The 15,652-nt window shown below is 39.9% G+C and overlaps 1 long non-coding RNA gene across 2 annotated transcripts in view; it reads left to right on the top strand.

The window, feature by feature from the left end:
• Positions 1-14,022, top strand: part of LOC113894088 — a 52,020-nt gene extending 37,998 nt beyond the window's left edge. Inside the window, exons 3-5 of one of the 2 annotated variants that reach the window (XR_003511467.1) lie at positions 5,917-6,071; positions 12,865-12,939; positions 13,920-14,022. This is a non-coding gene — a long non-coding RNA (uncharacterized LOC113894088). Of the gene's footprint in view, positions 1-5,916; positions 6,072-12,864 lie in introns of both variants that reach the window. The other variant, XR_003511466.1, reaches the window with a different exon arrangement.
• The last annotated feature ends 1,630 nt before the right edge of the window (positions 14,023-15,652 follow it).

The following is a 15,652-nucleotide window of genomic DNA, read 5'->3' as shown; positions in this document are numbered from 1 at the left end:
CACTCAATATGCCAGCACATTTGGAAGACTCAGCAGTGGCCACAGGACTGGAAAAGGTCAGTTTTCATTCCAATCCCAAAGAAAGGCAATGCCAAACAATACTCAAAGTACCGCACAATTGCAGTCATCTCACATGCTAGTAAAGTAATGCTCAAAATTCTCCAAGCCAGTCTTCAGCAATACGTGAACTGTGAACTTCCTGATGTTCAAGCTGGTTTTAGAAAAGGCAGAGGAACCAGAGATCAAATTGCCAACATCCGCTGGATCATGGAAAAAGCAAGAGAGTTCCAGAAAACATCTATTTCTGCTTTATTGACTACGCCAAAGCCTTTGACTGTGTGGATCACAATAAACTGTGAAAAATTCTTAAAGAGATGGGAATACCAGACCACCTGATCTGCCACTTGAGAAATTTGTATGCAGGTAAGGAAGCAACATTTAGAACTGGACATGAAACAACAGACTGGTTCCAAATAGGAAAAGGAGTACGTCAAGGCTGTATATTGTTACCCTGTTTATTTAACTTATATGCAGAGTACATCATGAGAAACGCTGGACTGGAAGAAACACAAATTGGAATCAAGATTGCTGGGAGAAATATCAGTAACCTCAGATATGCAGATGACACGACCCTTATGGCAGAAAGTGAAGAGGAACTAAAAAGCCTCTTGATGAAAGTGAAAGAGGAGAGTGAAAAAGTTGGCTTAAAGCTCAACATTCGGAAAATGAAGATCATGGCATCCGGTCCCACCACTTCATGGGAAATAGTTGGGGAAACAGTGGAAACAGTGTCAGACTTTATTTTTCTGGGCTCCAAAATCACTGCAGATGGTGACTGCTGCCATGAAACTAAAAGACGCTTACTCCTTGGAAGGAAAGTTACGACCAACCTAGATAGCCTGTTGAAAAGCAGAGACATTACTTTGCCAACAAAGGTCCGGCTAGTCAAGACTATGGTTTTTCCTGTGGTCATGTATGGATGTGAGAGTTGGACTGTGAAGAAGGCTGAGCACCGAAGAATTGATGCTTTTGAACTGTGGTGTTGGAGAAGACTCTTCAGAGTCCCTTGGACTGCAAGGAGATCCAACCAGTCCATTCTGAAGGAGATCAGCCCTGGGATTTCTTTAGAAGGAATGATGTTAAAGCTGAAACTCCAGTACTTTGGCCACCTCATGTGAAGAGTTGACTCATTGGAAAAGACTCTGATGCTGGGAGGGATTGGGGGCAGGAGGAGAAGGGGATGACAGAGGATGAGATGGCTGGATGGCATCGCTGACTCGATGGACATGAGTCTCAGTGAACTCCGGGAGTTGGTAATGGACAGGGAGGCCTGGCGTGCTGCAATTCATGGGGTCACAAAGAGTTGGACACGACTAAGCGACTGATCTGATCTCTGATCTGATCTATTTAGTTTTTAATTATTTGTTTTAAGAGGTTTTTTTTTTTTTTTATTTGTTCTTTACTTGATTGATGAAAAAAGAAAAACCATGGATGTCGTATTCCATTTACAGCTCTGAGAATTGTATAAGAAATAGCCAATTTAAAAGCAACTTCATGAAGCCATGAATACAGCCATTAACATATTGTTTGAACAGTGTAAGCTGTTTCCCTGTAACGTGAGTTAAATTATCTTTACACTTGTCTTGGTATTGTTCATAAATTCAATGCTTGCTTGTCATTTAATTCTAGGGAAACAGTAAGGGAGTGATCATAGCATGTTGACTTATATGGAAAATCATTGATAATATTTTGAGTGGAAAAGAAATTTAACTTACCCTTCTGAATGCAACTCAGAACATAATCTAAGTGCAACTCAAAACATTATCTGAATTACTTTACTTTTATGTTAATATTTGAAAAATGAAATCAGTGATATGTATTTAAACAATCTGATTTTAGAAATCTGAGAAACAAGAATGACTGCTGTTGAAATGCTTTTAAAGGTTATACTCCTTAATATTAGCCTTCCAAATATAAGGTTTTGTTTTCAGCTGTAGGTAGCACTGTAATTCTTTGCATATATGTGTCATATTATAGGTACACATATCCATATTCCTAATATAATGTTTTCAATCTTTTGATATCTATTTCATTATTCTGTGAAAAGCTGCCTCTTAGTTATGAAACTTACAGAGGTTTTTTGGATCTGAAGTCATACGTCTGGTGGTATTTACCCAAAACTCCAGCAATCTGCTAAAAAGTGAAACATCCCTAAAACCCTTCTGTTCAAGTTAGAAGGGACTGGAGTGATCATCTACACTTTCCAATATAAAGAACATTTTCTTCTCCTTGGGGGAAAAAGAGTGTAAAAGAAAGACTTCTATCTTCATTCAAGCATCTGTTAACATAACACCATCTTCTACAATCAGGGATATTTATCTTCCTGATTTTATCTGCTTTAAATGTAACTTACAAGGTCCCTTTTATTTTAGTTCTTTTGACTTTAGAATTTTAGCTTTTCTGACATTATTTTGCTTCTATTATTATCTTTTTTTATTGCAATAAAAATCACATATGTGGCACAGTGGTGAAAGAATCTGCCTGCCAATGCAGGAGACAGGAGATGCGGGTTTGATCCCTGGGTTGGGAAGATCCCCTGGAGAAGGAAATGGCAACCCACTCCAGTATTCCTGCCTGGAAAATTCCACGGACAGAGGAGTCTGGCAGGCTACAGTCCATTGGGTGCAAAGAGTCAGACACGACTGAGGAACTGAGAACACACGAACTGTACAGTTCAGTGGTACATTCACTGTGTTATTTGATCCTCACCATCATCCATTTCCTGAATTTTTCTCTTTTCTAAACTGAAACTCTGTCCCCATTAAACACTAAGTCCCCCTGTCCTCCCTTCTTGCATCCCCTACCCGTGGCATCTGCTAATGTACTTTCTGACTCTATGAATTTGACTATTCTAGATACCCTGTATAAGTGGAATCAAACAGTATTTATCTGCATCTATTGTATGTTGAAATCCATTGTTTTTTAATTGTGTTTTTCTTTGGGTACACATTTATCTTTTTATCATTTTAAAAACTTGAAAGTGAAAGTCGCTTAGGCATGTCTGACTCTTTGTGACCCCATGGGCTATACAGTCCATGGAATTCTCCAGGCCACAAAACAGGAGTGGGTAGCTGTTCCCTTCTCCAGGGGAACTTCTCAACCCAAGGATTGAACCCAGGTCTCCCGTATTGCATGCAGATTCTTTACCAGCTGAGCCACAAGGGAAGCCCAAGAATACTGGCGTGGGTAGCCTATCCCTTCTCCAGCAAATCTTCCTGACCTAGGAATCGAACTGGGTTCTCCTGCATTGCAAGTGGATTCTTTACCAACTGAGCCAGCAGGGAAACCCCTTTAAAACTTGAGTTTACCAGAAAGCTTCTTTTGCAAGAAACTGGTTTCACTGGGCACTTCCTTTCCGCCTTTCTCCAGAACCATTCCACTATTCAATAATTAGAATTTTACTCTCAGGTTAATTTCATGACTCTTCTATTAAAACATAAAGGGAAGACTAAAATGGGTTTGCCTGATTTCTACAAAGCTATGCTTATTATAGTTGTGTCTGGAAATATCCTGACAAAATTTGTTTTTCTTTTTTTCTGGATCATTGACATTATGCAATTATTGTTGTTGTTCAGTCACTAAGTTGTGTTCACCTCTTTGCGATCCCATGAACTGCAGCATTCCAGTCTTCCCCTGCTGCTGCTAAGTCACTTCAGTCGTGTCCGACTCTGTGCGACCCCATAGACGGCAGCCCACCAGGCTCCCCCATCCCTGGGATTCTCCAGGCAAGAACACTGGAGTGGGTTGCCATTTCCTTCTCCAAGGCATGAAAGTGAAAAGTGAAAGTGAAGTCTCTCAGTCCTGTCCGACTCTTCATAACCCCTTGGACTAAAGCCCACCAAGCTCCTCCGTCCATGGGGTTTTCCACTCCAGTGTTTTGGCCTGAAGAATTCCATGGACAGTCCCTGAAGTCACAAAGAGTTGGACACAACTGAGCAACTTTCACTTTCACTTTTCACTGGTGTAGCATTATGGGAGATTTTTTCATGTTTTTTATTTTTATTTTTGCCTCTGTGTTTTCTGATTGTTCTGCAAAAAAAAAAAAATTAAAAATTCAATAGTCTCTGTTTTACAAAAAACAATGCATATGTATTTCACACAATTTATATATCACTAATGTTTGTCCTTATCAAACAATCATGCTTTTAGCCCTGCTGTCTTCTACTGTGGTTTCTTCCGTCCTAAACTCAAGAACCTCATGAATTTCTCTTCCCTGAGAGCTATTTCCATAGAATGCAAAAAGAACCCATGGACACATTCATTGATTTATTTGTTTGATCTCATGTAGTTATTAAAACGTTTTTCCTAAAATTGAACGAAACTCAATTCAAACTGTTTATTTTTCCAAGATAGCCAGGAATTCTTTTTTTTTTACAGATTTCCTCTGATGTCCAGTTGTCATTAGCACTGCTGTCTAATCTATAACTTCTCCATCTTGGATATCCAGAGTTTTATTTTCAGGGTTATTTTGGCAACCTAAATTGCTAGAATTGGACCCCAAAAGGGATTCTAACAGTTTTTCTTATTCCTTTTCCCTTCTACCTTCTTGCACTGCCATTTTTCCCTTTGTACTCTAAGGAGAGATCCTTTAGAATGGAAAACACACATACTCCAGCATTTCCTTTATTGTTCAGTGCCAGACATGGAGAACTGCAGAGGATGAGGTTGCTCTGTGGTCTTAGTTGAAATTAATACCTTTTTAAAGATGCAGTGGTGAGTAAATAAGTGAGAGCAACCTGTCAGTCATGAAAGCTGTGCCCAGTGGTCCAAGATTATGACACTGCTCCATGCTGGCTGGATCCTGCTCAGAATAATCTGTTGAGACGTGAGCATGTCCCTTTACAGAGGATGGACAGATCACAGCACTTGCGCACTGGACCAAACAATGCTAATGTAGCATTTTCTTGAAATCTACTGTGTTTCAGCAACTTGATCAGACTTTACCTATATTATGTCATTAAGAGATAAGTATTATTCTTGCCACTTTTTTATGGATTAAGAGACTGAAGTTTAGACACCTTACTTGGTCCAAGTCCTGTACATATAGGGTAGATGAAAGATTATTGTCATTTAGTTGCTAAGTAATAACTAACTCTTTTGCAATGCAAGATTAAAACCCTAGTTTTTCTGAGTCTGATGCCCCTGCTCAAAGCCCCACATGACACTGCTCTACAGAGTACCCTGCCCCTTGAAAGGAATTAGGGCTGTGGTATACGAGAAAAGAATATAGAAGCTGTTGGGTAGATGTGGCAGAAAGAGTAGAAGGAAGAAGAAAACTTGTGGTGGGAGAAATGGAAGCTGCCATCAAACATTTTAAGGGTTATAATGTGGAAAAGAACTTCCATTTGTTCCTTGTTTTATGACTCCAGAGGAATAAAAGGCTTTTGGGGTGGCAGTCACTGAGCCATAGAACAAAGAAAGATCTCCTTAGCTCTCAGTGGTACACAGAGGAGAGCTGCTTTTGGAAGAAGCAAGATCCTGCCTCTAGAGGTGTTGCATAATTGGCAGAGATTGAGTGGGAAATATGCATTTGGTACACGACGGGCTATCTTTAAAAATTCTGTTCAGTAATGAAATATGTATATAAACACACTCTGTAGACTAGAGAAAATTGATCTGGAAACTCATCCCTTTTAATAGGATTTACACTGGAAGCCGTTTTCCTAATAACAATGAGAGCAAACCACAGACACTGTCTTCTCAGTTTCCCGAGTGTTCAGAGGTGTGAACTTTTGAGATGTTTGCCATGGTGGTTGGGGGGGTCTGTGGTTGGAGAAACCTAAGTGATATCTCCTAGAACAAAGTCTGTTACTCTAATTTCATGTGTTACATGCCCAAGTCCACTTTCTATTGCAGTTGCTGGATGGACAGAGTGGGCCAAAGCTGCGTTCATACTAAGTGACCCACTGTGAATGCTTGCTCTTCATTATCCTTTCTGGAGCAGAAATCTTCCATCAGGATGGCAAAGGTGAAAGAAGAAATTGTTGGCACATCTGCGGTGCTTTCAAACCGTGAGTAGGTGGTAATGACTCGGGACATTTCCTTTTAGCAACCAACTACCTTGGGGATACGCCACATTTTCTATGTATCTCCAGGCAGGATTTCAAGACTGGTATGCCATTTTGCTTTTCGTTTAGAGTGCATAAATTCAGAAGTGTGAATTGCTCACCAGGTAACACAGCAGTATCACAAGAGGTGATGGATTTTGAAACTGACCACATTGAACTTGAGAAGGTAAAAGCAGGGCTTCCCACAACTGATCTTGACCAGCAACATTGCAGTAACATTGCTCTGAATTGTTTACTCAAAATGACACCTAAAACACAATGATAATATCTTTTCACCAGAAGCTTCCATGTCACTTCTTAATCACAACTAAAAAGAAATAAGAAGACCTTGAAGCTGTTTTAGTTTCAGTACTGTCTGGAATGTACTATGGGATTGAGAAAAAGGTTATGTAAAGATGACTTTGGGTGGGGGCAGTGCTTCCTCAGAATCCCAAGGGAAGAGCAGGGGCAACATTTAACTCCTTTCAGATCAAGGCAGGTTTGTGCTATTGTTCAGTCGCTAAGTAGTGTCCAGCCCTTTGTGACCCCATGGACTGCAGCATGCTAGGCTTTCCTATTGTTCACAATCTCCCAGAGTTTGCTCAAACTCATGTCCATTGATGATGGTGATGCCACCAACCAGTTCATCCTCTGTCCCCTCCTTTTTTCTACCTGCCCTCAATTGTTCCCAGCATCGAGGTCTTTTCCAATGAGTCAGCTCTTGCCATCGGGTGGCCAAAGTATTGGAGCTTCAGCTTCAGCCTCAGTCCTTCCGATGAATATTTAGGGTTCATTTCCTTTAGGATTGATGGATTTGATCTCCTTGCTATCCAAGGGACTCTCAAGAGTCTTCTCCAGTACCACAGTTTGAAAGTATCAATTCTTTGACATTCATCCTTCTTTGTGGTCCAACTCTCACATCTGTACATGACTACTGGAAAAACCATAGCATTGATTATATGGACCTTTGTCACCAAAATGATGTGACTTTAGTCTGTTGTATAGTCTCCTCTAGTATGTTGTTAATGTTTAATTTTTATTTATATTTAGGTATTTATTGTACACAGTCTTTAAAGTCAAATAACATTAAAGTTTGTTTTCTTTCTCACCATCTCATTTTCCACTCTTTGGGTCTGATCATTCTCAACTTGTTCAGCTATTGCGTCCAATAATCACCCATGTATCTTTAGTGGCATGATTCCATTACTAGTTTAACATACTTTATATTTTAGATGTTAGGAATAGCAGAGGAACCAGAGATCAAATTGCCAACATCCACTGGATCATCAAAAAAGCAAAAGAGTTCCAGAAAAACATATATTTCTGCTATATTGACTATGCCCAAGCCTTTGACTGTGTGGATCACAATAAACTGTGGAAAATTCTGAAAGAAATGGGAATACAAGACCATATGACCAGCCTCTTGAGAAACCTATATGCAGGTAGGAAGTAACAATTAGAACTGGACATGGAACAACAGACTGGTTCCAAATAGGAAAAGGAGTTCGTCAAGGCTGTATATTGTCACCCTGCTTATAGTTACATCATGAGAAACACTGGGCTGGAAGAAGCACAAGCTGGAATCAAGATTGCTGGGAGAAATATCAATAACCTCGGATATGCAGATGACACCACACTTATGGCAGAAAGTGAAGAGGAACTAAAAAGCCTCTTGATGAAAGTGAAAGAGAGAGTGAAAAAGTTGGCTTAAAGCTCAACATTCAGAAAACGAAGATCATGGCATCCGGTCCCATCACTTCATGGGAAATAGATGGGGAAACAGTGGAAACAGTGTCAGACTTTATTTTTGGGGGCTTCAAAATCACTGCAGATAGAGATTGCAGGCATGAAATTAAAATACACTTACTCCTTGGAAGGAAAGTTATGCCCAACCTAGATAGCCTGTTGAAAAGCAGAGACATTACTTTGCCAGCAACAGTCCATCTAGTCAAGGCTATGGTTTTTCCAGTGGTCATGTATGGATGTGAGAGTTGGACTGTGAAGAAGGCTGAGCACCGAAGAATTGATGCTTTTGAACTGTGGTGTTAAAGAAGACTCTTGAGAGTCCCTTGGACTGCAAGGAGATCCAACCAGTCCATCCTAAAGGAGATAAGTCCTGGGTGTTCATTGGAAGGACTGATGCTGAGGCTGAATCTCCAATACTTTGGCCACCTCATGTGAAGAGTTGACTCATTGGAAAAGACTCTGATGCTGGGAGGGATTGGGGGCAGGAGGAGAAGGGGATGACAGAGAATGAGATGGCTGGATGGCATCACCGACTCAATGGACATGAGTTTGAGTGAACTCTGGGAGTTGGTGATGGACAGGGAGGCCTGGTGTGCTGCGTGGGGTCGCAAAGAGTCGGACACAACTGAGCGACTGAACTGAACTGAACTATTGACTATAGAAGATGAAAATTTTGCTTTCTTATACCCCTCTTCATGCAGACATATTTATTCTTCTTGGAAACCTGCAGAATAGCTTTATGGTTAAGTCCATATTCAGGGTTTTCATTATTTTGTATTTGTAAGTGTTCACTGCTAAGTATACTTCTGCAAACTTTTATTTTTGCTGTGAATTAGTTGCTTTTTTTCCCTTTTACTCAGCTTTCTGCAAGTTTGTGATTAAGATTCCCTACATCCTTTAACAGAAGCTCTGAAAAATAGCTTTCAATTCTCTTTCTATGCATTTTCCTTCCTGCTTAGCTACAGTCCTGGCATTTGTCTTTGCTGTCATGCAAGGAGATCTCATGTGGTACAACTTCCATTTTTTGGATATCATGTCTAGATCTTTTTGGTTTAATTCTTTGTTCCAATGGAGCATAATATCTATCAATCTCCTTTAAAAAATAAAAAAGGGTGTATAGAAGCAAGATTTTTGGAGAACTTGGGTATCTGAAAATGTGCTTACTTACTCCATTCTAATGTTTGATTAGTATTGAATTGGATTTGAAAAAATTATAGTCTCTATAAAGGAGGACTCAAATGGTAAGAATCATGATCCTTGATAAAACTGTGCAGTCTAGTGTGCATTTAAGAAGAAAGTGGCCCGAGGACAAACCCAGGGTCTATTGGCAGCAGCTTCTCTGAATGTCACCAGGAGAAAGTGAATTCATTTTTATTTCTTAGAGTCATTGGCTTTATTTGTAAAGATGCTAGAGTGCTATTATCTCACTGGGTAATAGTGTTGCATATCCACTGGTAGGTAACTGTCCACCTTAGGTAACTATCCATCTCTTATTAGAAGGAAATGGGCCACATCAGGCCAAGGTTTTGAGTGTTACCCAAATAAAATATGGGCCTTTCATTTAAGAAGAGAATGCTCAGGTAGAAAGACTGGGCTTCCTTGGTGGCTCAGATGGTGAAGAATCTGCCTGCAATGCAGGAGACCTGGGTTCAGTCCTTGGGTTGGGAAAGTTCCCTGGAGAATATGTTCTAATTCTGAGACTTTTAACCTGAGGTTTTCTGTAGTTCATTTATGTGGGTCCCTGAATTCCCTAGACTTCGACGCAAATGTTATTTGTGTCATTTAGGTACTCTAAGCTTCAGTGACCTAATGATAAGGTGAAGATAATATTAATACCACCTTATATGATGGCTGTGAGTTTTGGTATTTAAATATTAAAATATATAAAAATATTTAAAGAGACATGTGATACAAAAGAGTGAAGAACAACTTAACTCTAATCCCCCTCTTTCCTCCATTTAATTGAAGGATAAATTACACAGAGGTTATGTTTCATGTTGATGTGACATTTCCTTTTAGCGTAGCCGAGTTCAGCACACCAGTCTGCTGACTCCTTGTCTAAAATCTTCCCACCTTAGCTTTAGCCAAGTTTATATTTGAGCCTTAACTATCATTATTTCTCACATATTTTACAAGGGAAAGTGAGGTAAAAGTTCTTTGTTCTGAGATTCATTGCCTACAGTTAAATGTGGCCTGAAAGATGCTTCCGAAACCAGAAAGTGTGAAGGAAGCAGCATTTAATTTTTCATTATTTATTCTTCTTACCTGGCCATGAGAAACGTGCAAATATAGATAAATTAATGTAGAGGCACTGTTTCCAGTGGTCTTGTATGGATGTGAGAGTTGGACTGTGAAGAAAGCTGAGCGCCGAAGAATTGATGCTTTTGAACTGTGGTGTTGAAGACTCTTGAGAGTCCTTTGGACTGCAAGAAAATCCAACCAGTCCATTCTGAAGGAGATCAGTCCTGGGATATCTTTGGAAGGGATGAAGCTAAAGCTGAAACTCCAGTACTTTGGCCACCTCATGCGAAGAGCTGACTCATTTGAAAAGACCCTGATGCTGGGAGGGTTTGGGGGCAGGGGGAGAAGGGGACGACAGAGGATAAGATGGCTGGATGGCATCAGCGACTCGATGGATGTGAGTCTGAGTGAACTCTGGGAGTTGGTGATGGACAGGGAGGCCTGGCATGCTGCGATTCATGGGGTCGCAAAGAGTCGGACATGACTGAGCGACTGAACTGAACTAATACATGTAGTATTTTAAATGTATAATATTTACAAAATGTCTTTACATGTTATTTACAAACAACCTGACATAGTAAATTATCACTGACCATGTTTACAAAGGAGAAACTGAGGGCAGAGATTTAAAAAGATTTGGCGTAAGTCACCCAGTTAATAAGGGTTAGCACTGAAACAGGAGCACTTGCCTTCTGATTCCAAGCTCAGTTCTTTTTCCATCATACCATGTGGCCTCCTAATCATCATTAGTCATGCTGCACTCATTCTCCAGTGATGGATACATTTCAGAGGCAAGGCTGAAACTGGAGTGGGTTTTGCTGTCCTTGAGGGTTTATAGTTATGCCCTGTGCATAAGAAATATGTTCTGTTAGCCTGCCAGGTATACTAGACTGAGGGCATGTGGCCTCAAGAACTGGCCAGATACAGGATCCCAGGGAATTTGGGCCAATGCAGTCATTCACCGAGAGATCAACTTTACTCCTTCTATTTCAGGTAGGTGTTAATAGTAGATGAGTATACAAAATACAAGGGACATGAGGCAAATGTGGCAGCAGAGGTTTATGAAATTACTATATTCCTCAAAAGACCCAGCATAATGTGCTGTAATTCATGTCCAATTTTTTGTCAGCTATATGAATCAATAACAATTTTATTTAAAATGATGTTGTGTCAAGGATTTTATCCCTTGCTTTAACCTAAGAGGTAAATACATAAAAATGTTCTTATATTAAAAATTCCTTTTTATTAATCTTATCTATTTTACTTTAATATTTTTATAAAAAAGAAAAAAAAAGTCAAAATTTTCCATTGTGAATAACTCTGCCACATACAGGACATGAAGTGATTAGCAATATGTAGTAATGTGTAGTGAGCATTTCTGGCTTGCTTGAGATGGGGAAGAAAGTGTTAAATCTTTTCCTTGCTCTTGATTTAACACAGGTGGAACCTCAAAAGGTCTTCAGTATGATTAGTGTTATTTTTTTTTAAGTGTGAATTGCAGCCTCAGAGGGAAGGCTGAAGCAGATCCCGATGGACAAAAGGTTTGAATTTCATTCCCATTTGGTCACGGTCGCGGCCTGGACTACAAAAGTCGACACTGCTCTGGATAATTAGAGACCTTGACTTCACCAGACGTGGTCTCATTTTCTCATGAATATAGAAATGCCTCTTTAGGAAAGAGCTTGTAATTAAAATTATCCATTTTGGACAGTATTTCTGCTGGCGCCCCTGGATAATCTATCTCCTTTCCTTTTCCGTAGCTGTAATTGTTTTGAACACTGTATACATCTAGACTGAAGAAACTGTTTCAAGGAAATGTCTTAGGAAACACAAATAATACTCAGCCTCATGTCCTGCATTTTTTACTTTAAATATTTAACGACTAAAATTTACCCAACCCCTAATTTCTCTCACTCCATTTTTTTTCACAGTTTTCTTCAAAAATCAAAACCTCTTGAACTTTTAAATTTTCCATCTATGCTTAAGTACAGTTTTCTCTACCATTGCTTATATTGAGCTGTGTGGCTTTAATAAATTGAAGAAGGCTTCTTAGGGAGCACCTCCAAACTCCATCTGGTTCTTGGTTTTATGTTGCCTCTGCTCACCAACCAATCTTTGTGGTCTCTTAGAAAGAGCCCAGGCATGTGGTGGGGGTCATGAAGAGGATATGTATAAACCATAAGAATTACAAGTCCCAATTATTTGAGCAATTTAAAATTAACTTTGATTTAACCACTACTTCATCTGTATTGAATGAATGTGCATCCGTGCTCAGTCGTGTCAAGCTCTTTGTAACCTTATGGACTGTAGCCCGCCAGGCTCTTCTGTCCATGGAATTTTCCCAGGCAAGAATACTGGAGTGGGTTGCTATTTCCTACTCTGGGGGATCTTCCTTACCCAGGTATCAAACTCTCGTCTCTTGCGTCTCCTGCATTGCAAGTGGATTTTTTACCCCTGCGCCACATTTGTATTGGTGTTTTCCAGTTGTCTATATCTGAAAATTCCAGGTGTATTTCTTCAGCATTCCACTTGCTGGAGAGATGAGAGGAGGGCCGGTAGTACTGGCGAACGCTAAGCAACTGCTAGACGATCTTGATGGATATGCTGTCAATCTGCTTTGCTATTTCCGCCTAGTTCTGATTGTGGTTCTGAATTCTTTGAAGACTGAAAAGAAATTCCTGTACTTCACAATTGAGCTAACAGCTCAACTAGGGGAAAAATACTGCTGAAATCTGTCAGTGAATGTTGCTAACTTATGTTGCATTTATAGACAGGGAGAAAACTAACCCTAGCAAATCCTTGGGAAGATGTGCAAGCTGGCTGACAGGTGTGACATCTCAGCACAGTAAGTTAAAGCAACACTGAGCAGTGAGTGTTGTCCAGTGAGACTTGATTGGTCACAGATGACAATTCCAACTCCCTGAGGTGTTTCTCCAATGTCTGTGATTAATATCAAATGTCAAGTAAGGCTCACTTCCAACAATAAGGTCTAAGACATACTCAGCTAAAACAACATAGGATTTTCATTTCCCATAACCCAGTGAAGCTATCCAGACATTTCCTGGGGGATTATCCCCAGGATGAATTACATAAAAAGGGCACTACAAGGGCTTTCTTCCTTAAGCAAAATCTCAAGCAGTGCACAACAGAAGCAGATCCTTATCACTTGCATGATAGGACAGGCCTTTTTATTTTTTTGCCAAAGTTGTTGTGTAGTTCAAGATAGAAGATTCTGAGACAGACTTAGATAGAAACTGAATAATACATGATCATGGAACAATGACTTCAGTCAAAGCCAGAGTTTGGCTACACATATTTAGAGTGGGAAAAGAAGAGGGGTTCTTTGGCTTTTTAGTTATTGATGCAGTACAACTGATTATAAATATGTGTGTGTATAGATGTATATACATTTTCTTGCTTTTGATGCCTACAATAGCCAAAGGTCTTAGCATCAGCATCAGTAAAATGTATGTATTTATTTTGCAAAAAATATTTTTATAGGAGATGCTTCAAATCAAAAGTATTAACTTAGCATAGTTTGTATAGAAGACATAGATGGTTTTCCATCTTTTGACTCCAGAAAGGGGTTATTTTTAAGCCCTAAATTGTGGATGTATTCCTCCTTCACATGAGCACACTTTAGGGGAGAGGTCATACGTTGATAACAAAATTGTTTTTATCATTTAATATTTAATTCCTTAGGTTAGTATCTCCAAAGAAATCAAGAAAGTTTGACTGAAACATCCATTTTCTTTGTTGTCCCCTACCTTCTACTTATCACTTCTTTTTCTATGCCTCTCTCTTTATTCATCAATAATTCCACAGGGATTTGAAGTTGATTAAAGCAGGAGTATGAAAAGCAGAGACATTACTTTGCCAACAAAGGTCCGGCTAGTCAAGGCTATGGTTTTTCCAGTGGTCATGTATGGATGTGAGAGTTGGACTGCGAAGAAGGCTGAGTGCTGAAGAATTGATGCTTTTGAACTGTGGTGTTGGAGAAGACTCTTGAGAGTCCTTTGGACTGCAAGCAGATCCAACCAGTCCATTCTAAAGGACATCAGCCCTGGGTGTTCTTTGGAAAGAATGATGCTGAAGCTGAAACTCCAGTACTTTGGCCACCTCATGCGAAGAGTTGACTCATTGGAAAAGACTCTGATGCTGGGAGGGATTGGGGGCAGGAGGAGAAGGGGACGACAGAGGATGAGATGGCTGGATGGCATCACTGACTTGATGGATGTGAGTCTGAGTGAACTCTGGGAGTTGGTGATGGACAGGGAGGCCTGGCGTGCTGCAATTCCTGGGGTCGCAAAGAGTCAGACACGACTGAGCGACTGAACTGAACTGATGCTGTTCTTACTTTGGTCGGGATTGCATTTTTATGATCTGTCAGTGAAATGACAATTGTATGGGATCCTTTGTGGTTGGAGGACGAGCCAATAAATGCTCTGTGATTAGAAGTGACATTGAGAGTTAGGTTGGCTTGAAACCAAGCTTACACAACACCAATACTAGCAATTAAAAAGTTTTTTTTTTTTTTTTTGCATGGACATACAGTTTATTTATTTATTTTTTTTCCTGATGTTTTTTTAAAATTTTATTTTATTTTTAAACTTTACATAATTGTATTAGTTTTGCCAAATATCAAAATGAATCCACCACAGGTATACATGTGTTCCCCATCCTGAACCCTCCTCCCTCCTCCCTCCCCATACCATCCTTCTGGGTCGTCCCAGTGCACTAGCCCCAGACATCCAGTATCATGCATCGAACCTGGACTGGCATCTCGTTTCATACATGATATTTTACATGTTTCAATGCCATTCTCCCAAATCTTCCCACCCTCTCCCTCTCCCATAGAGTCCATAAGATTGTTCTATACATCAGTGTCTCTTTTGCTGTCTCGTACACAGGGTTATTGTTACCATCTTTCTAAATCCCATATATATGTGTTATTATACTGTATTGGTGTTTTTCCTTCTGGCTTACTTCACTGTGTATAATAGGCTCCAGTTTCATCCACCTCATTAGACCTGATTCAAATGTTTTCTTTTTAATGGCTGAGTAATACTCCATTGTGTATATGTACCACTGCTTTCTTATCCATTCATCTGCTGTGATGGACATCTAGGTTGCTTCCATGTCCTGGCTATTATAAACAGTGCTGTGATGAACATTGGGGTACATGTGTCTCTTTCCCTTCTGGTTTCCTCAGTGTGTATGCCCAGCAGTGGGATTGCTGGATCATAAGGCAGTTCTATTTCCAGTTTTTTAAGGCATCTCCACACTGTTCTCCATAGTGGCTGTACTAGTTTGCATTCCCACCAACAGTGTAAGAGGATTCCCTTTTCTCCACACCCTCTCCAGCATTTATTATTTGTAGACTTCTGGATCGCAGCCATTCTGACTGGTGTGAAATGGTACCTCATAGTGGTTTTGATTTGCATTTCTCTGATAATGAGTGATGTTGAGCATCTTTTCATGTGTTTGTTAGCCCTCTGTATGTCTTCTTTGGAGAAATGTCTATTTAGTTCTTTGGCCCATTTTTTGATTGGGTCATT

The sequence above is a fragment of the Bos indicus x Bos taurus genome, chromosome 6, assembly GCF_003369695.1.
Source record: "Bos indicus x Bos taurus breed Angus x Brahman F1 hybrid chromosome 6, Bos_hybrid_MaternalHap_v2.0, whole genome shotgun sequence".
Taxonomy (NCBI): Eukaryota; Metazoa; Chordata; class Mammalia; order Artiodactyla; family Bovidae; genus Bos; species Bos indicus x Bos taurus.
The sequence above is the reverse complement of the archived record's forward strand: the minus strand, read 5'-3'. Positions and strand labels throughout refer to the sequence as shown.